The sequence below is a fragment of the Danio aesculapii genome, chromosome 20 (assembly GCF_903798145.1).
Source record: "Danio aesculapii chromosome 20, fDanAes4.1, whole genome shotgun sequence".
NCBI classification, from domain to species: Eukaryota; Metazoa; Chordata; class Actinopteri; order Cypriniformes; family Danionidae; genus Danio; species Danio aesculapii.
Window position 1 is genome coordinate 9,618,830 of NC_079454.1, and position 23,046 is coordinate 9,641,875.

At 36.3% G+C, this 23,046-nt stretch overlaps 1 protein-coding gene across 1 annotated transcript in view; it reads right to left on the reverse strand.

The window, feature by feature from the left end:
- The window catches only part of ches1 (checkpoint suppressor 1), an 83,644-nt gene extending 71,383 nt beyond the window's left edge, over positions 1-12,261 (reverse strand). Inside the window, exon 1 of the mRNA XM_056480798.1 lies at positions 12,085-12,261. The gene's annotated coding sequence lies outside the window, so the exon portion shown is untranslated. The remainder of the gene's footprint in view (positions 1-12,084) is intronic.
- Between the last annotated feature and the right edge of the window lie 10,785 nt (positions 12,262-23,046).

Here is a 23,046-nt window from a genome sequence, read left to right on the forward strand (position 1 = left end):
AACACAACTAAATACATCATGTGCAAGATAGAGTAAACGAGGCAACAGTTTTAATCGCACTTACTTACACTGGTGAAATGGGGGTAGAAACTGATCCATGATGCACTGAACCATGTTCAGACAGTCTTCACTGATCCTTCCTTTAACAAACTGAAGAAGTCTTCTTTGAAAGCATATAGTTTTCAGAAGCACTCAGAACTGCTCAAGGCTGGGCTATAATGCTGAGGTTTCCTCTTTAATTAGACTCAATAATATCCATCTGCACAGCGTGACTTCATTCGACCGGTGTCTGTGTGTGTCTCTGTGTGTGTGTGTGTGTGACTTTTTTTTCTGTTAGTGGGCGGGGCCGCAGGTTTCAAATCTCCTGGGTTTGCGCGCCCAACTACTTGTGTTTCGTAGCTGCGTCATCGCGAAACACCTAATGACTCGTTATCAAGACGACTCGTTTGAAGCACTATGAGTCGACTCTTTTATAGATGAATCAATAGTTTTAAACACTGTACACTTACAGATTTAAGCCTTAGCTGGATATTTCACTTCACTTAGAGCTGTGTGACACACTACATGGAAGGGCATTTTCAAAAACCCATAATATGGGCTCTTTAATTGATTTGTTTTGGTACGACATAAAGGAATTGTGTGAAACCCAGTATTTTAACAGAGCATAGGGATATTTCAATCATCATGTAAAATGATATTCATGCCACAAAACCTATGAGAGAAATACAAAAAATAGCAATGTCAGTTTTTCCTTTCTCGTGCAGCCCTAATTTTGATGTGAACTGTATGTCAAAAGTAAGAAATGGTACAGGAACCTACGAACGGCTTTCTAATATATGACTCCGCGCACTGGGATGTGGAATCAGAGACGGTATTTTACATCAAGAAGTGACACTTGAGCTCAAATAATATAATGTCTTGAAAGTGAAATGTGGAGCCGTTCTCTGACCCACGAGGTTTGCTGTGAAGTGCCGAGTGTGAGAGATCATCCAGAGCCCTGCTGTAACAGAGCTGACACACACACTTTTACAGTCCACAAGAGAGGAAAGAAGAACAGGAAAAAAAGGGGGGAAAATGAGAAAGAATGCAGTGATGGAGTGTTTCGGCTTTCAAATGCATTTTAGGACAACTATATAGCACATAAATACTAAAATATGAGTCTGGTTATTATGGTGCTATGGCATAAAGGAGTTCCGTTTCAAGGTTACATCATATGTATATTGGTGTATGGACATTTGTAAATGTCCCTATTAATTTTTTTATGAATTATATTGATTTTTAATGTACTATCATCATATTCATTAAGTATGAATATCGTCAACGTCGCATTTTACACATCTTTAATTTCAGAATTTGTAGCATTAATTAAGATCAACTGTATATTTAATTATATGGATTTAAATGCAGTTAAAGTCAGAATTATTAGCCCCCCTTTGAATTTTTTTTCTTTTTTAATATTTCTCAAATAATGTTTAACAGAGCAAGGACATTTTCACAGTATGTCTGATAATATTTTTTTCTTCTGGAGAAAGTCTTATTTGTTTTATTTCGGCTAGAATAAAAGCGGTTAATTTTTTCAAACCTATTTTAAAGTCAAAATTATTAACGCCTTTAAACTAATTTTTTCCAATTGTCTACAGAACAAACCATCGTTATACAATAACTTGACAAATTACCCTAACCTGCCTAGCTATGCTAATTAACCTAGTTAAGCCTTTAAATGTCACTTTAAGCTGAATACTAGTCTCTTAAAAATATCTAGTCAAATATTATGTACTGTCATTATGGCAAGGATAAAATAAATCTGTTATTAAAAACAAGTAATTAAAATATTATATTTTAAATAAAATAAAATATAAAATATTATGTTTAGAAATGTGTTGAAAAAAATCTTCTCTCTGTTAAACAGAAATTGGGGGAAAAATAAACAGGGAGGTTAATAATTCTGACTTCAACTGTATACCTAAAGAATGTAAAAGTATTATTTTACATTTAATTATCCCAGACTTCTTAAAATAAAAGCACAATTTATTCGTTTTATTTTTTTATTATCTAGTTTTATGCAGACTCGCTATACCCAAATATCACTGCAATCATACTAAAAACAATGATTTCGGCCTCACTACTCAAGCTCCCAGGCTATTGGCCTGGCCCGGCCCAATAAAAGCCCTGGCTCGCACTGGCCAGATAGCGGAAATGTCGCTATTGGCTACAGAAGAATAAACTACTGTTGTCCATTGACTTGCCCAATTACTATTATTACTACTAATTAGGGGGAGACAATTTAATTGTTTTTTGTGTTCAATCCAGTTAAATTTGTAAAAAACAATTAACTTAACTTTTAATATTTTATTTATAGATAAAGGTCTGTGGTTCTGCATACAATAACTTTATCTTGCTGGAGTTTATATCTGTTTCACTTTACTTCAGGATGCATCAATGCCTCTCTGTAGGTCTGTCTGAGACACTCATAAATATTCCTAGCAAATCTAATAAATTTTGGAGACATACTCGTTACATAGACACGCAAAATCACACTTCAGCAGCATTTATTTGAGGGCACACAAGAAGTTTTGTGCATGAGCAGAGGAAATCAGCGCTCGAGCACAGAGATTGACATGCTCGTAGGCTATTAGATGAATGCAATCTCGACTTAATACTGCGCTCACTACATTTGTCAATGAAATAACGCCACATGTAGTTCGTAAAAAATTCTAGAGGAAACACTGTGAAGGAATTGTGTGAAAGCCATCCTTGTTTACAATGTAGCCTAACTAGACCATTGAGCCTTTAAATTTCACTATTACAATAGTAGCAACATAACTATGAAAATATTATGTATTATAATGATGGAAAACAAAAAACTAAAATATTTAAAGATGTGATGAAACAAATCTCAGCCTCAAACATGCGATGGCCGAGAGAGCTTAAATGCGCTGCAATTTAAGAAAGCACATGCAATTACAAAAAACGCCAGAAGATTGAGAAAAGACCTTCATTAATTTGACAGCAAACGTGTTGCAAATACTCACAACACAAACTGAAGAAACGCGCAGCAAATTGGTCACAACACAAACAACTGAGGAAACGCACAACAAATTGGTCAAAACACAAACAAGTAAAGAATCGCGCAGCAAATTGGTCACAACACAAACAAGAGAAGAAACGCACAGCAAATTGGTCAACACAAACAAGAGAAGAAACGCACAGCAAATTGGTCAACACAAACAAGAGAAGAAACGCACAGCAAATTGGTCAACACAAACAAGTGAAGAAACGCGCTGCAAATTGGTCACACTTGCAAATATCCACATAACACAACAGAAATGTTTCAAGGGGACCCAAAAACATGACGGACCCTGCTGAGATATGGATGTGTTATTATGCCATGACTGTTGCTCAGTGAAGTGATTGGTGGTCCTTGAAAGGGGAGTTGTTTTTCATTTATTTTTATACCCTGATTACACGACATAATTCCACATCCATCTCTCAGCAGGGTCCGTCATGGTTTTGGCTGCCCTTGAAACATTTCCGTTGTGTTACGTGGATATTTGATATGTTGTGATAAATTTGCTGTGCGTTTCTTTAGTTGTTTGTGTTGTGACCAATTTGCTGTATGCTTTTCTCGAAGAGCTGATGAAAGTGCTGCTTTGCTGTTTTTGCTCAAAAGGTGTCAAAACCACAACTTCTATCTTCTGTAAATGTATCTGACTTCACCCCTTGTTTTTCACATTGACATGACCTTGCCTTCACCCTGATCTAACAACGTAGGTGGAGCAAACATGCAAGATGTTGATTCGTGACATAATATAGCGCAAGTTTGTTTGACCTTTACTGACCAGCATAAACATCTGCTGCTGATATATATGAAGATGATGCCTAGTCATGAGATCTTCTTTGAAAATTCTTTTTCTTTTCTGCACCTGCTATGAAGGCCTTTTTCTATGAGCTTAATATATACTTTAAAATAACATTCTCTGATTTTTAGATCTTAGGATACGTTTATTTATTTATTTTTGGTTACGATTTCCTCCCAGAATAATTTGCCAGGTCTTAATGTGAAGTGCTGTAGCATATCTATTATTACAATTATTGATTTTTACACCAATAACATTATCTTTTTAATCTCATTCCATCATATATTTTTGATTCAGAAACGTAACATCACAATTTAATGGAGACTTAGAAACAGATTATCAGTGATATCTGTAGGACTCTTCATGAAATCCTTCTGCAAGATTCTTGGATGTTATTGCTTGTTACCATGGCATTGCTCTGTGGTTGCTAAGGCAGTCTATATGGTTTCTCCAGTGTGTTTTTCAGAGTTCAATTATATATTATTTATGATATTCCAAGATATGATTCCTTCTGTTGTATTTTTCAGAGTGAAAATCATTTCTGAACACCTGGAAACAGCAAAAATAAAGGTTTTTCATTCACTCCATGACTTTCACCAAAGAAATATAATTATTATGATATAATTTGTGGCGCAGTAGGTAGTGCTGTCACCTCACAGCAAGAAGGTCGCTGGTTCGAGCCTCGGTTGGGTCAGTTAGTGTTTCTGTGTGAGATTTGCATGTTCCCTCTGCGTTCACGTGGGTTTCTTCCGAGTGCTCCGGTTTCCCCCACAGTCCAAAGACATGCGGTACAGGTGAACTGGGAAGGCTAAATTGTCCGTAGTGTATGTGTGTCAGTGAGTGTGTCCAGTGTATGTGTGCATCCGCTGCGTAAAACATGTACTGGATAAGTTGGCGGTTCATTGTGCTGTGGTGACCTCAGATTAATAAAGGGACTAAGCCAAAAAGAAAATGAATGAATGATATAATTAACAGAAAAGGGTTATGCATACGATTAAAATGTTCTTTACACTAAGAAATTAGTATGTCTTTAAAGAACTGCTTCACTGAATTGGAACTCAAAATGTTCTTCTATAGACAGCAAAAGTTTTAGACAGTTTTTGTGCGATTAATCGAATCGATCAAATCGCAATTTAAAACATTGCGATTAGCTAAATCGCAAGAGGCTGTGATATGAAATGTATCATCTAATTTCCCCCACCCAGATTAAATGGGTGCATGGCATCTGTGTGTGACAGTCTTACTAGCCAATGGAGTGAGCACACTTTCACTCTGCCCAATCAGAATTGCGCAGCCGAACTATGCGGAACGCCCACAATAAAACCCAAACAAACAGGAAAGCGTGGACAAGTGGGGTGATGGCGTCTGCCCCTTCAGAAGCATTAATGGACCAATTAATATCAAAGAAAAACAGGACATCGGTAATGTGGGAATATTTTGGTTTCAAAGTCATACAAAATTAAAAAGTTTAATGATAACTTTATGTTTATTTCGCATGCATTCACACTTTTAATGCTGTGACCAAAGAGGGATTTAAAAAAAAAACTCAGCTAAATGCAGGATAGGATATATACACTACCGTCTCGCAACTATTTCAGCCATTTTGGAGTGGCACAGCTGTACGTTTAACGTCATGATATTTTGTGCAGCATCTGCGATAATTATTTAGTTTTAGACAATATATGCTACAGAAAGGCTCTTTTCAGCCATGTTAGTTTAATGAGTGCTGTATTTTTATAATCATTATTTTTTTGTTCGTATAATTAGCTATAATAAGCCACTATTTAATATGGTCCACATTTAGTGTTTCACACCTTTTTATTGGTATTTTTTTGTGTTAAGGGTAAGGTCCAAGATTTAAAAAAAAAGTTACTTAAAATGTTCTCAACAAAACAGTAGTGAAAGATGACTTCACTTATGTCCGATTGTATGTTTTCTTGCACAGCTGGACTTCTTAGAATTGGCCAAAACTGATTTTCTGAAGTCACACCGAAGCGACAGCTAACAGAGGATTCAAGGTCTTGGTCTTAAAGCCTTTTCGATGGGTTATTTTCACCATTAAGGCATAGCAGTCAAAATAGGACAAATGAGCTCATGTATGGGACAAATTCCGGAACTTTTTTAGTGAGGGGTGGGTCTTCCAAACCACCCAAACCACCCTTGGTATGGGCCAGGGGTGCGTTTCCCAAACAACGACATAACTTGTGGCTGAACTATCATTGTACGATGCATCGTTTGGGAAAAGAACAATGTAAAGACGAGTGTTTCCCAAAACCGTAATTTGTTTCATCGTTTGAACCATGTTAGCTATAACGTAAAATGCCCATTATGATGCTCTAAACAGGGTGGAGTAACACTTCTTTAGAGAAGAACCCCATAATTTCTTTGTGCAAATTAAATGGTTTCACACGCACATGCATTTAAAAAAAAAATCCAATATTAGTTTTGGTAAAAACATGCACTCATTTTCCATATTAACTGATGATTAATATATGTAAATGGCACATATAGGGCCTGTGTTTCCTTTACAAATATTATTGAGAACATTACATATTCTATTCTAAAACAGACAATCGCTTACAAAAGCTAACACGTATTCTAATAACATATATAAACCATATACATAAATAAATAATGAGGCTATTTATTAGGATATTAAATTTAATATTTATTATTATTTAGGATTTTTTTTATCATACTTTATTAATAATAATATTATTAATAATAATAGTAATAATAATGATGATTACGATGATTATTATTAAGTAGGATATTTTTTTTTTTTTTTTTTAAGGCTACTTTTACAATTTGACACATTCAAACCACTGCAGAAATATTCTAACTAACAGGCCCATGTCATATATAGTACAGATACCTAATAAATGACCTACTATAAATTAAAAGCATTAACGTATGCTATGTTTTTTGTTTTCACAAGCTTTGGAGGTATAACATAGCCTAAATTCCACTTTTAAATAATAGGTCACCTATAGCTTTCGTCATGAGCCATGGCTGTGTTGAAAATGATATCAATGTTTAAAGTGCACTGTGAAGGGAACGGAATTGTAAACATGAAGATCGCTAAAACTGAACTGTAAAAATACATTGAAAGCAAATTACACCTAACAGAGATGATTTTACTGCTTTTTTTAATCATTCCAAGTTTAAATGTTGGAACATTCGAAAGGAATAGGACATAGGGGGTATAACTGGGAATAGAACACAGCCAGGAACTGTGTTTCTAACTACAGCTCCAGAGGTGTAGTTACAAGCGTACAAGTTTGCGACACAGTTTGGAAATGTTTATTGGAACGATGGATTTGGGAAATGCCAAATCAACAAACTATGTATGTAACGACAGAACTTGCGACCTTAATTGGCTAACGATGGTTTTCGGAAACGCACCCCTGAATAGGTGGCGACAACTAGCCATCAAAAATATGCCACTGAATAATTCTTTAAAAATGATCCATCTAACAACATGAAACATGACATTTATGAGTGAAGAACTGAATCATTTATTGAAATTGAGACTGAAAATAAATACGGGTAGTACAAATTATAATGTCAGATTTCAACATTTAGCGTTATCAGCAACAGTAGTAGTAACAGTGAATTTTTCACAATGCTGAATATTTTAGTTCATTTTTATTTATCTGATTATTTCTTCATTTTATTTTTAATACAATTACAGGCTCCAAGTTCTGTTTGATGAAACCAAAAGTTTCTTACAGTACTGTTTTTGTAATAAACGGAAATCAAATTACATTTGTCTCCTCCCTCTTTTGTCTGATCTGAAAAACGGTCCGATCCGTGACTAAAAAACCATAATGTAATCTGAACCGTGAGATTTGCGATCAGTTACACCACTAAAAATGATCAAAACAAACTGGGACTTATCATAGCATTGATATATTTCCTCTCTCTGATGATTTGAAGTCCTTCTTTTATCCTCACTTTTGATCAAATTTCTGCTAAATTAATAAACGTAAATGCAATTCTAAAACATTTCTATAAGCTTACGGCTGTGAATCAGGCTAAGGTACGGACATAGTTTTGAACACTGGCTGGTTATATCCTTGCTCAAAAGTTATTTCAGGTCATTTTGAACAAAAAAAAAAAAGTTAATGGACTGCAGCTTTAAATAATAAACAACATCAATACTCATGACCCAAGAAATCACCGGTAATAACTTGATTTGAAAAGCACACAGACCCTGTTTATACCATTTTAGAGAATGACATAATGGCGCAAATAAAGGCGAAGATGATCAATCACTTATGACTCACAAGGGCATGACATCATCACTCTGAGTCTCCGCTATGAAATCTGGCCTTTTACTGCTGCATGTGCTCCAGTTGTAAAGATAACCACAGCTAATCATTACAATCTCCTACTTAGTTTGGACCATAACACAGAGTGCTCAAAATGCTTAAAATATACAGCTGCCCTAATACACACACACACACACACACACACACACACACACACAGTACAGTGCCAACAACTTTCACCAGCGACTGGCCAGTAAATATTTATGAAAAATAAAAATAAAAATCAGTCAGTGACTCACACAGCCAAAAGCAGCCAAGGACCAATCAGAGGCCAGGCTGCAGAGCAATCAGTCAGACTCCAGCATGACATCATGAGTCATGACATCAGCGCCTGAAACTAAACACCGCTTCACTCTTTCTCTCAAACAAGTTCAAGGACACTGAGAGGAAACACAGTGTTCTGACTGTTCCTGCATCAGTATGGGCTATTTTATGGCCTGATACTCACTGTCTTGAAGCATTACATCACAAACTGTAAAAATGTGACAGAATAGTGATAATGTCACACGTGTTTTCACATGGATTCATAAACTGAGGCTGATCTTTGCTATGGTGAAAGTTTGTACCTAGTTGTATATTTTCTTTTTTTTTTTTTGTAATACTGCATAATAACGCACATTCAATTATGTTGTTTTTGATTAAATTTGGACAAAATTATTACATTGCTTCTAACCAGCCAATCAATCAATATCTTTCTTAAGTGATTCATTGAAAATGTATTATACACAGACATCATCTTTTAGAAAATTACACTATATATTGTAGGACTGCATGATATTGGAAAAATCTGATATTGCAAGATTTTAATTTTCTGCGATAAATATTGTGATACAGGATACAGTTTTAGAAGATAATTTGAATAATTGCACTATTTGACGGTTTTCTATGGAGTCCAACAGTATTCAGGTACAGAAATTGAATAATCACAATGTAAAAAAATGCTTTTCTTACTTTGCTTTGACTCGTTTCTAGACCACATATCTAACAAATCTCAGATCAAGCAAAAACATTGTTTTGTTTTTATCTTTTCCTTTCAAGTTTTTTTTTAAAATAAACAAAAAAAAAAACTATATGTCACTGCAGCAAGTGAAATACTCTTGTTTTTGTTTTAAAATGCAAATATTTGGACTAGAAACAAAAAAAATCATAACAAAATCGTATAAATTCCGTATAAATCCAGTATTTAAATAAAAATCTGTAGCTCCTGGTCAACTATAATCTAGACTCAACATTGCATATTTTGTGGATGCACACATTGCGAAATCAATGCTAAAACAAAACAACGTGCAGCCCTAATATATATATATATATATATATATATATATATATATATATATATATATATATATATATATATATATATATATATATATATATATATATATATATATATATATATATATATATATATATATATGTTTTCTGATTTGGACTGTAATGTAATATCGTACACCTTTTGTAAAAGCTGCTTTGGAATGTTGTTTATTGTGAAAAGAACTATACAAATAACTTGAACTGAATATCATTACATTCACTTGAAAAACCAAATTACACTATGTTTGACTTTAAATATTATATATCCAACTGTTTATAGAACTTTAATAAATTTGTTAAACCATTTCATTAAAATAACAAAATAATAATCTACATCAAAATTTTGTCAATTACATTTTTTTCACTTGTTCATTTATACTTTTTTGGTGAAATTTGCTAGCAATTTCTATTTACAATTATTATTACATTTAATTTTTGGCAGAACAAAAATAAAAATGTATTCTTCATTACATCATTTAATCACCTTTGACATTTAGTACTACTGCATTTACACTGGTGCTGGGCAATATGGCAAAAATGTAACCTTGATAATTATTTTCTATAATGAACGATAACGATATAGATTTCAATATAATGCTTCCAGATTTATTGCATTACAAACAAACAATGACTGAAGCCACAAAAATTAGAGGGTCCATAAAATGGCATAGCATTTTCAGCCGAAAAATTTTCGGTGGCCAAAAATTCGGTACATCTCTAATATCAACTCTTAGGGATGCACCCATCCCATAACTTGGATCAGATATCGATTCGATGCTGCATATTTTTGCTGGATTGGGTATCGGCTAGCTGGTACTGTTCCAAATCCAATCTTACGGGTGTGCTATATTTTGTCAAAATTTTGGAATAGGGATCAGATCGTTCCTAAATAATGGTGTCAGCGCATCCCTAAACACACTTTTAAATTCCCATTGTTGCACATTTCTGCTGTGTGATTGGTTCTTAAATCAATATAAAGTAAAAAAAAAAAAAAAAAGTCCAGATCTTATCATTGTTAATGACATTAATTTTATCGCGATTAGATATAATATCGTTTATCGGCCCAGCCCTAATTTACACCACTGTTTATGTAAAATGTAAAATATATATTTTGACTGGAGTGCCCAACAGCTGCGTTTTCGCTTACTGTAAGATCATTCATTTCGGTAACACTTTACAATAAGGTTAATGCATTTACTAATATGAACAAACAAAGAACAATACAGATTACATTTATTTGTTCATGATAGTTAATGAAAATACAGTCCTTCATTTTTAGTTGATGTTAGCTCATGATGCATTAATGTTAACAAGCATGAATTTGGATGTTAATTAAGCATTAGTAAATGTTGAACTATGAGTAATAAATGAATTATGAACAAGTATTGCTTATAATAGAAAATACATTAACCAATGAAACCTTATTGTAAAGAATTCTTATAGCTCAGCAATTGTTGTGTGTATAGAACAGAAATCAATGGCAACTAAATTTGTTTCTTAATCAACATTCTTTGAAACACCTCAGTTTTTGTAGAGAGTAATTAGCTTTAAAACAAGAGTAAATGAAAATGTTGATAGAATGATCATTTTCTGCAGAATTAACATTAAAAAAATCAGTTTATAAAGCCATATTCCTCATAATCCCACTGACTGGCCCTCACATTGTAGATGATTTCTGGATTGACTGTGCTTACCAGCACAATTCGAAAAGATGCTCATTCCCCCAAAAATAAGGAGATACAGATATTTTAAATGAAGCACCACAAAACATCCTTCGCACCAAACATGGAAAAGCATCTGGATGAAGATAACTCTGTGATACAGTCGCCCAGGAATCCAAACGTGCATCCCAAAAGTGCACACGGCATGTAAACAGACTCCAAACAGATTAATTCACTCAAACACAAACGCACAGCGCACACACTTGCACACACACACACGTGGCAGCACGATTAAAACCAAACAGCATTCATGTGTACAAACAGCTGTGTCGAGCCAGTCAGACCGAGGCGTCTTTCTGCTGTTGCTGTGGTCCTCATCAGATCTGCCTCTCTTAACTAGTTTTCCGCCTGACAGACACAACATACCACACATACACACACACAAACACGCACACACGCACAAACACGCCTACCACCATCTGTCCAGGCTATCACAGAGATCACAAGCAGTCTGTGGTAAACCTGTCTTCCCCTCAGATACAAACCTGAGGCTCCAAGCAGATGTGCGTTCCTTTCAGATCCACAGCAAACTTTTACGACACGTCATTTCGCAGTGCAAACGACCAGCCTTGCGTTTGTTTTCCACATACAAAACTGTGCCGTCTTTCCTTTCCAGACAGGAAAAGCACCCTAAACGCGCACGCACACACGCGCACACACACGCGCACGCACACACGCACACACACACACACACACACACACACACGAGTATTCCCCTCGTGCGCGCACACAGTGATGACTCATTTCCACAATCTTTCACAAGACGCATGTCCAAAAACACACTCCTGCCTCCTTTTGTTGAAGCACCCTGCAATAAACACTCAATAATGGCACGCGAGCTTGCGTTCACACTCTCACCTTTTAATCCCGATCAGCTCCGAATAAGCGCGTCCACATGTATTCGTTTCTCCTCGCTGGTCAGTTGGTGCACTTCAGCTCCTCCATTTCCTCCCGAGCAGCGCTCCTGGACTGACTAACTGACTGACCACAACAACAGCGCTGCGTTCCTCCAGTCTCGCCCTCTCTCTCTCTCTCTTTTCCTATATCTCAGTTTTTCCCGAGCAGGGGTGTGCGCTGAGGCTTAGGCAACCCCTGGAAGAAATGCGACGCTCTCTGGGTCCTAGTGCTCGTTTCGTGCATCTAGAGATGCCATTATTGTTGAGGCTCAGGGGGGGAAGCCCTGCTCACCAGAGTCACTACTGAGAGCCTGCATGAAGTGATGGGCTATAAACATTAGCGTGTATCAGGACTGGGGGATTCAGGGAGAAGAAGTGGTGCTGATAGATCTAAGGCTGCCGTGGAGAGTTACAGGACAGTAAATCAGCGAGACAGCAGATTTATGAGTATGGCTTTGGCAATCAAGACCATTTAGGATGCGTATTAGGATGCGTATTGATTGATTGGATTGCAGGTAGATGAACGAGTCTTGTTTACAACTCCAAATCAGAAAAAGTTGGGACAGTATGGAAAACACAAATAAAAAAGAAAGTAGTGATTTCCAAATTTACTTGTATTTCAACACAGACAATATGAAAACAAAATATTTAATGTTTTGTCTTGTCAGCTTCATTTCATTTGTAAATTTACATCCTTTCCTGTCATTCAGTTTTGTAACACATTCCAAAAAAGTTCCCAACAGAAGCAGTTTAGGGCTAGTAATCAGGTAAATTGGTTAAATGATGTGATTTGAAACAGGTGATGTCAACAAGTGACTGTGATTTGGTACAAAAGCATCATCCAGAAAAGTTCTAGTCCTTTAAAAGCAAAGTCTCGGCAGTTTGCCAACAAATACATGAGAAAATTGAAATGCTTAAAACAATGTTCCTCAAAGTAAGATAGGAAGACATTTGGATATTTTACCTTTAGCAGCGCATAACATAATTACAAGATTCAAGGAATCTGGAAGAATTTCAGTGCGTAAAGGACAAGGGCACAAGCCTAAGCTGAACATCTCCGATCCCTCAGATGGTACTGCATCAAGAATCCTCATTCATTTATAAGTGATATCACCACATGGGCTCAGGACTACTTTGGCAAACCTTTGTCAAGTACCACAATATGTAGTTACATCCACAATTACCAGTGAAAACTGTACTGTGCCAAAAGGAAGCCCTATGTTAACAATGTCCAGAAGCGCCGTCAACTTCTTTTGGCTCTGAGGCATCTGGGATGGACCATCTCACAATGGAAACATGTACTGTGGTGAGATGAATCAGTATTTCATACATATTTTGGGAGAAATTGACACCATGTGCTCCGGACCAAAGGACAAAAGCATCATCTAAACCAGGGGTCCCCAATCTTGTTCCTGGAGGGCCGGTGCCCTACAGATTTTAGCTCCAACTCTAATCAAACACACCTGAACAAGCTAATCAAGGTCTTACTAGGTATACTTGAAACATCCAGGCAGGTGTGTTAAGACAAGTTGAAGCTAAACTCTGCAGGGACACCGCCCCTCCAGGACCAAGATTGGTGACCCCTGATCTAAACTGTTATCAGCAACAAGTCCGAAAGCCAGGATCTATCATGGTATGGGGTTGTCTCAGTGCCATTGGCAAAGGTAACTTGCACTTTTGTGATGCACCATTAATGCTGAAAAGTACATAGAGATTTTGGAGCACAATATGCTGCCTTGTTTTCCAAGGACGCCCATGCATATTTCAACAAGACAATGCAAAACCTTATTCTGTACACATTACAAAGTCCTGGATACAGAAGAAGAGGATACAGATACTTGACTGGCCTTCCTGCAGTCCTGATCTGTCTCCAATAGAGAATCTGTGGCGCATTCTGAAACTCAAAACGCGTCAAGGAAGACCCTGTACTTTTGTCCACCTTAAGATGTGTTTGTAGGAAGAATGGGAAAAAATTACACCTGAAACACTTAATCACTTGGTGTCTTCAGTCCCTAAACATATTTTAAGTGTTGTAAAAGCAATGGCAACTTTAGAAAGTGGTAAATGCTTTACTGTTTCAACTTTTTTAAAAATGTATTGCAAGAATTAAAATTGGAATTGTGTTTATTTTGAAAAAAAAAAAAACGATGAAATCATGAGGAACACATTAAATAATGTTTGCTGTATTGTCTCTAATCAAATACAAGAAAAAGTACAATTATAAATCACTTCTTTATTTATTTACAATTTCCATACTGTCTGACCTTTTTCTGATTAGTGGTTGTACATGTGGTTTTAATCTAGAGCTTGGTAAAAAATCTTAATTCTTTGAATCATCAATTTTAATGCATCTCAATTTAAAGGTGCCTTATAAAGAAAATCTGGGTATACCTAGGCATACCTAGTTAAACAATTAGATCAGTACATGGAAATGGCATCATCAGAGAAGGACTGCCTTTGGCAAAATGATTAGATTATGATTAAAGTTTACCAAAACACCTTAAAGTCCATGTGAACTGGAAGCTGCGACCGTTTTTGTTTGTTTGTTTGTTTGTTTGTTTGTTTGTTTGTTTGTTTTTTGTGGCGCATTTCCTAAAGAAACGGAATATTAAATGAGAAAACCATGGGCATTGTTTATTGTTTTCTACTAAGAGCTAATTTGATGTAGTCATTTCATTCTGAAAGACTGGGGAAAGGGTTTCGGGAGAGTTATTACAACCTAACAGACACCTCTTCCTCACCGTTTCTGATTGTTATCATAGCGCTGTCAAAACTGACAGTTGACCGTGGTTAAGTATGTTAACCATACCTCAGACAGACGTAATCTGAGATGACTTGCACAGATGAATTGTTCACAACAAAACTAGCAATGTGAGCTAACCAAATCAATATGGTTAGTTTTGATTTCATGTGCACTTTAAGACTAACAATGTGCGCTATTAAAAATAAACTAAATAATGATTGTAAATTTTGATTTCATGTGGACTTTCAGGAACCCAGTATGGTCCTACCATTACTGCTTAAACTCTATTTCGGAGCCTCTATTTTTAAGCATGTTCTTGGCCAGAAAGTGGATCAAACCTTTTGCAGACTGTTGAGACGATGGCAGACAACTGACCACTCAGACACAAGCTAAAAAAAAAACTAAAAATATGCAAGGAATGGGCAGAAAAATCATACTTTGAGCACCGTGCAAGAAATAGGCCTCTCTGTGCTCTGCATTTCGGCATTTCTCAGGAGACTATAATAACAGGCTCCAGCAGAAGACGACATACCAATCTGCTGAGAAGATGCCAAGGGCATTGTAGATCTCTGACATTAATAACATTATCCCTCCTCTGACACTCATACTTCTTTTTAAGGGGCTTTAAACGATTTTACAGTAGTCAAAAACAACGTTGGTCACATTCACAAGACAAAAAAAGGACAAAGACATCAACTCCAGGTGAACTGCAATTGCTGGGTGAGAGACAAGATGATTGTCTGAGTGATAGATTGAAAGGTTGGAGATAAAGTGAGAGAAGCACAGATTACAGGGAAAGCGAAGAAGGGGGGAAAGAGATCTCGCCCTTGCACACTCGTCTTCAGCGGCGGCTCGGATCGATAGTAATCCAAAGAGCAGGAGTTGTTTATTTTAGAAAGTCGGAGGGGCCTGAAAGGGTGGCTGCTTTCTCACACAGCCATTAATCAGATGGAGGGGAGGAACCCACGTGTCAGTGCCCACATGCCTGTCCACATACCACACAGCAGACACACATCACTGACTTACTGTAGTCGTAGCTCATACAGCTGCCGGACTGTCCGGACCCCCATTAAACACCTCAGCTTACACACCCTCTGAAAACACACAGCACACAACAGTAGGCATGTTATCTAGAGGACTGATCAGTTCTAAGGGGAATCTGACCTGATGCTTTTCCAAATGTGAATGGGTGGGATTATACTGTAGACTAATCATGGGCCGGTATTCTGTCGGTTTGTCCTCCCTTGTCAGATTGTCCTACCTCATAATCAAAAAGTAGGCAGAACATTTTGATGATGCAATATGCTACCCATCAGATTTTGCTACCAGTGTATATTTAATGTGGAGTAGTGTGATATGAAGTGGTAATATCGCCCTAACCCAGCTAATCCCTAACCCCAACCTCAGAACCATTCAAATACAGTGTTGGTAGCATAATCTGATGGGTAGGTTAAAATGTCAGGACACCGGTATATGTATCTGTCAGAATGATGACCTTGGATGAAAATATCACGGTATTATGATTCCTGCTCTAAAATATGTACTTTTTAAATGTCTGGGTCTTAACATTGAACACAATATGTTTAATATTAAGAAACGTTTAAAATATTTTGGAGTAGCAAACATGTCAGGCTAAATAATTACAATATATCATTGACTTTTGCTATCTTCGTTAGTTTTAAAAATACAGATTTCTTTACAACTTAAGAAGACATCTTTGGAAATCTTCATTTCTTTAGATATAAAGTAAGCCACTGCACTGTTCAGATCTATAGCATGCTTGGATGTTGGTGTATAAGCTATTCGTTTTTCGAATGTTTGCTGAATCGTAGACTGACAAGTAATTTTTAATGTGGAGTTGTGGACGGTTATTTGTTGCTGGATATACTGCAGGAAATTTTAGCGTTTTTTTAAACCGGGACTTTTCCAAACCTTGGGGATTTGTTCTCGAGTAATGCGGTCGATGTACCGGTCCGTTGTGGTAAAGAAGGAGCTGAGCAAAAGGCAAAGCTCTCGATTTACTGGTCAGTCTACATTCCTAATCTCACCTATGGTCATAAGCTTTAGGTCATGACTGAAAGTACAAGATCTGAGTTTCCTTCGCAAGGTGGCAAGGCGCACACTTATAGATATGGTGAGGAGCTTTGTCACACGGGAGGAGCTTGGAGTAGAGACGCTGCTCCTCCACTTTGAGAGAAGTCAGCTGAGGTGGTTTGAGTGTCTGTTTCAGATGCCTCCTGGATGCCTACCAAGGGAGGTGTTCCAGGCTTGTCCCACCGGGAGGAGGCCTCCGGGATGACCCAGGATACGCTGAAGAGACTTTGTCTCTTGGCTGGCCTGACAACTCCTCTGGATCCCCCTGGAGGAGCTAGAGAAAGAGCCTGAGGAGAGGAAAGTCTGGAGTTTAAACCAGGCTGGACAAGCTGGTTTTAGCTGGCCATTTTCCAGCCTGACCAGCTAAGACCAGGCTGGAAATGGCTGGAAACCAGCCTGTAAGTGGCCAAAACCCCCCTAAAACCAGCCTGGTTGACCAGCTAAAACTAGCCAACCAGCTAAGGCTGGTTTAAGCTGTTTTTTCAGTAGGGCATCTCAGGGGTTTTCATTAAATATGCTCCATAACACATGAATTGGTGATATACTGTGTTATATTGAAACACGGAGTGATGCGCTGAACTGTGAGCCTGATATAAAGACCCCATGAAATGATTTCATGAACTGTAGGACATTCAGTATTGAAGTTGTTGTTGACAAGCCAAGAGCCTTAAAGGTACAGTTCATCCAAAATAACAGTTCTGTGATCAAATTCTCCTCTCATGAGTAGGACATATGTTTAGCAACGATTCTACATTTGTTTTCTTTTACGGATTCTAAAAGTTTCATGTTCATAAAGACATTTCTCCTTCCATAAAACTAGGTTAAATCAGTGTAATAGGTATGTCATACCTATATGTGGTGCTGTAAAGCCGCAGGAGACACTAAAATCACAGAAGAATGCAGTGAACATGTGCATGATGTCTATTACTTCTAATAGTACTTGCAAACTTATCAGCTCCTTCTGCACAAACAAAGCTCTGTAATCCACCATTGTTCTTCCTAGTTGTTATGTGCAGGGTTACATTTACATTTAGTCATTTAGCAAACACTTTTGTCAAGAGCAACTTAAAGTTGAGGAGGCATTCAGCAAAAAACAAGAAAAGGCAATATACACAAGAAGTGCTAATTATACAAAGCAACTGTTAGTGCTCAGAGAATTAAGTGATAGATTAAGGGGGAGTGTTTTTTAGAGAGAGAAGAGTGTTTCTACAGGTGGTTTGTCAAGCCCACTCACCTGTGTAAAGCACACTTCAGAAATGCACAATGTTTTTTTCTTCATTATTTTTCTGGTTACATGGTACTGCGATGTCATAATTTCCCAGAAGTATGTGCAATGTTTTGAGATTTTTTCACTCTGTGTTTGAAGAATGAAGGAAAATAGCATTTTTTGATGAATTAGCTTAATAAAGTATAAGCGGACCTCTGAAAAAAAACCCAACTCAGTATCACAAATCATATAATTTACATTACTGATGTGTATCTTTGTATTTTATCTTACAAAATAAACAATCCATACGTGTCAACCCTCCACTTTTTCCCGGGATTCTCCCATACTTTAAAGTTCTATCCCACTATCATCCCATAAAAGTATTTTCCCGTATTTCTCCTGTATTTTTAATTGTTCTATGAAGGGTGGTAATAAACATTAAAGAACCGATCCTCCCTATACGCAACACATACCGCAGAACCACCAGGGGCCGCCCCTTGCTCTTAAATGTGGGTCTGTTCTGTGCTTTTGTTTTATTTAGGCATGAACACTTTGAAATAAATATAAAAAGGGTGCGATTCCCTTCTTTACAGAACAGGTGTCGTCGCCCCTCCTATGCAATCCTCAAAACAGTCATATAGCGGTGCGTGACTGTCAGATGCGCTCCATAGTTTCCCAAATGGATTCTGTATACGCGATTTTAAGCATAGCAAAAGTCTGGATTTTGGGTACAGGTTTGAACAGACATATACGTGATTAACAATAACATTTAAAGATGTCGATTCTGGTGGGGGTTTTTTCCAAACACAACTGATTTTGTCCTAAATGAGCATAAAAAGTAAGGAAAGCAATCGAATGCTTGCATTATAATGTTGGATGTGTGCAACATTGTGAAGAAAAGATTAATGAGATTTGATAACTTGATTCTATTTCTTTATTATAGCTAATAATTTTAATAAGCTAAACTGTTTGCTAATTTATTTGCTGCTATTGAGTACTATTTATTTTTTCTTTTGTAAATATAAAAACATATTACTGACTGTTTAACTGTTTATTTACAATGAAACAGCTCCAGATAAACATATTTAGTAATTTTGGGATTTATTTTGGGCAGGAGGGGATCATATCCCTTATTTTCACATCTCAATGTTGACAGATATGAACAATATCAGTGTATCCCAAAAACGTTTAAAGTGCCCCTACTAAACCCCTACTAAAAATGGTTAAATATAAGCAGCTTTGTTGTTTTAAGGCAGAAATACCAGACGAAATACTTCAAATATGCTGGACAATTGGATGCCTCTAAAAGTCAAAAAGGTAAATACCACTAGCATTGAACCATCTCATGGCTTCATATTTGGAAAAAGCCCTGTTAAGCAACCGATGTGCGCGTTGGGGGTTCAGGTTCCCGTCGCGGAACGAGACTACTGTCCATTTGGTGTGTTCATGCACAGCTTTTTGGTCCAGATGTAATCCAATGCGAGACGACAACACAGTTGGGTTTTGTTGGAGCTAGTTGTTTGCAGTGGTGTACGTAAGAAATTACAAATACTCAAGCTACTGGAATTGAGTAGTTTTTCTCAGAAATTGTAATTTACTAAGTAGTTTTAAAAATTTATACTTTTACTTTCCCTTGAGTACATTTTTAGTGCTGTATCGAACTTTTACTCCACTACTTTCCTTTAACCTGCAAGCAACACCTTAATTTTTTTCTTGTCAATGGGGATTAGAAAAATCAGTCCTGTGATTCCCGTCCAATCAAATCGCACATAGAAGGTAAATCACATTATAATGAACTGTTTTGGAAGGTTAAAAACCACTAGCTTCGAACCATCTCATGGCCTCATGTTTGGAAAAAGTCCTGATAAGCAATGCATGATAAAGGAAAGATCAAACAATGAACCTTTGCTACACTGTCCTGACATAAGTTCTGGTGTAAAATATCTGAAAAAGCTGATATTTTTTATGTATTTTGGATATTTCTGGTGAAGTGGAATAATTCATAACCTCAACCAGAACCTTAAACGACCCCTTTAACAACATGCATAGATAAGAATGCAGTTGGAGCTTCTAATCCAAGTCCTACGAGTAACCTCAACCCCAAACTAATCCCACAAGCTGGTTAGTTAATAGGAATGTTGCTCCAGGACAAGGTGTTGATCCAGCATGCTGTAATGCAAAGGCATTTTCAGGACACATTACAGTCTTTCAGATTCATCAGTATTCACATAAAGGGTTCATACAACACAATTTTAGCCTGATTTGAGCATTTTTTTTGTTGTTGGGACCCAATTTTAAACCTTTAAAAATACCTGGTGTCCCCATAAACCTCAACCTGCTCCACTATTGACTACCAAATTATTTGACTTAAAATTGTGAAAATTAAAAGATGTGAATTAGAACTAAAAACATTGACTATGTTTTGCTGTCGAAAATTCTGAAAGGTACAGTGGTCGGTAACACTTTCTAATAACTACTCACTATGAATCATTTATTAAGCATTAGCATATAGTAAATTCATTATTTGTTGAGCATTAACTCTACATTAATAAATGTTAGTAGGCATTTTACAACTGCAGCTACAAATGCTGTATTCTTGACTTATAACCACATTTATAATGTGCTTAATAATTGGTCTTTCATAATTTGTGACTGATTGATTTTTCATTACTGAATTAAGTATCGCATTATTTACAAACCATTAGTATTTAAGAGAAGTTGGAGGTTTTTAAGATCATTCAGAATGAGTTAGTAAATGATTAATAAACTATTGAAATCAACATTTATATATCTTATTATTTAAGCATATTGTAATGGTAACTATGTATGTTAATAAATGCTTTTTTAACTCAACTTCATGCAGTTTTGTGACCTAATCTAAAGTGAAGACTATTTATGCTTTATCAAACCCTTAAAAATGACATAAATCTTTGCAATCTTATGTTAAAAGTAAAGTTACTGTAAAGTTTAAACATGAATAACAAGAGTGTCAAAATATGACATAAAATTGGACAAAACAACAACAATATAATAATTTAACAACATAATAGGCAGGTTAGGGTAATTAGGCAAGTTATTGTATAATGATGGTTTGTTTTGTAGACTATCAAAAAAAATATATAGCTTAAAGGTTTTTATAAATAGCTTTATGTTTTTATTCTAGCTGAAATAAAACAAGTAAGGCTTTCTCCAGAATAAAATTTTTTAGCAGACATACTGTGAACATTTCCTTGCTCTGTTAATTTGGGAAATACTTAAAAAAAAAAAAAAAAAAATCAAAGGGGCGCTAATAATTCTAACCTCAACTGTATATTTAAACATAGACATTATTCCTCAGTCTGAGTCAGAAAGAGCCATGGTTAGTTCACCTTTCAAGTCTTCATGCTTTTGAGTCATTCGTTCATCATGTGACAGCACCTTATAGGGTGCGTTCCACTTCATGCAGCGCTGCGCAGACCGATCGAAATCTGTCATAAAGCGGTGCATACCGTTTAGAAATTTTGTCCGGATTGATGCTGCGCCGATGCCACGTGACTGTCACATGTGGCATCAAAGTACCGCGATAGCGCCCCGAGATCAGACGATTGATTCAGCCGGTGCAGCATCTGAAGAGCGACTGCAGGAGCTGCGATGACGGCACCAATAATACACGATTGGCCGAGTTCACAGCATGACAACAATCACTTGTGTTTCGGGTTTATTATTGGACAAATTCTGTCTCACAAATTTCAAAACAAGCAATTAACTTTTTATGCCATCTCTATCTCTATATATCATGCTTATTAAAAGACTTCAAATATTTTACTGCATCATCTTTTGGTAAATAATTTGATCAAATGACTAGATTGTTTGCATATTCTGCCTCTTTATGCAGACTATTTACTACATTCAGCTCCATAGACGATATAAACTATATATATTTTAGTAAATAACCTAAATATTAACTCAAATTAGTCGTACAGACTTGTAATAAAATATTTATCATCATTGATCTTGACACCCCTATAAAGCTTTCTTAACAAATTAAGTTAAAAATGTTTTATTAAATATAAAAAATATGACTATAAAATATGTTATTTCCTGTCTAGCTGTTAATGCAGGAGTTTTCAAAGTGACATTCATATATCAAGCTCTTTCTGGGAAATCTCTACTGAAAGTGTAGCTCATTTATTTTGGTCCTTTTGTTAAATCTTTTTGTATTAAAGTGCTTTTTAAAAAATGCTTTTATTATATAAAATAATCCTATTCATGGATGTTTATTTCCTTTTTATGTGCCCTCACGTTTTCCCCTTATTTCCCATGTGTTTGTTATATAGACTACTTAAATTTGATTCATCATTACCTTGTTTAAAAATGAACTATACTTTGTAGAGACTATATTCTGTTTTATTTGTACTGTAAATCTTGTGTTGTTATTGCAAAAAAAATAAATTAATAAATGATCACGCCATGTGATCGGTCATCATGACTGCAGCAACTTGAGCCCCAGAGTGTGTCCAACATGACGGCTCCGTTTTCAACTCCGCCCCCACCTGCGCTCGGCTAATCTCGTTGATCACCGGCTGCAGCCGTGCTTCATGTCGAACGCACCTATAAGCTTAGCCTATGCAGTCTGAGCAGTTGATTCGTTCATGTCTCGATTCATCGAACAGGCTTTGAGTTCTTTTATGAATCATGTGAAAAACTAAACGATATTAAAATGATTAGTTTCGTATCCAGTCCTAAGTTTGGTATCCAATCCTGCTGTTAAGTCACATGCTAAAAGATGAAGACTCAAACCTGAGGACTCAAGAGATAAATTAATCAAATCTTCATCAATGAGATCGTACAAATTCATAAGAATTAGCCACTACATCAAAAAGTTACGAATTGCTGTTAAA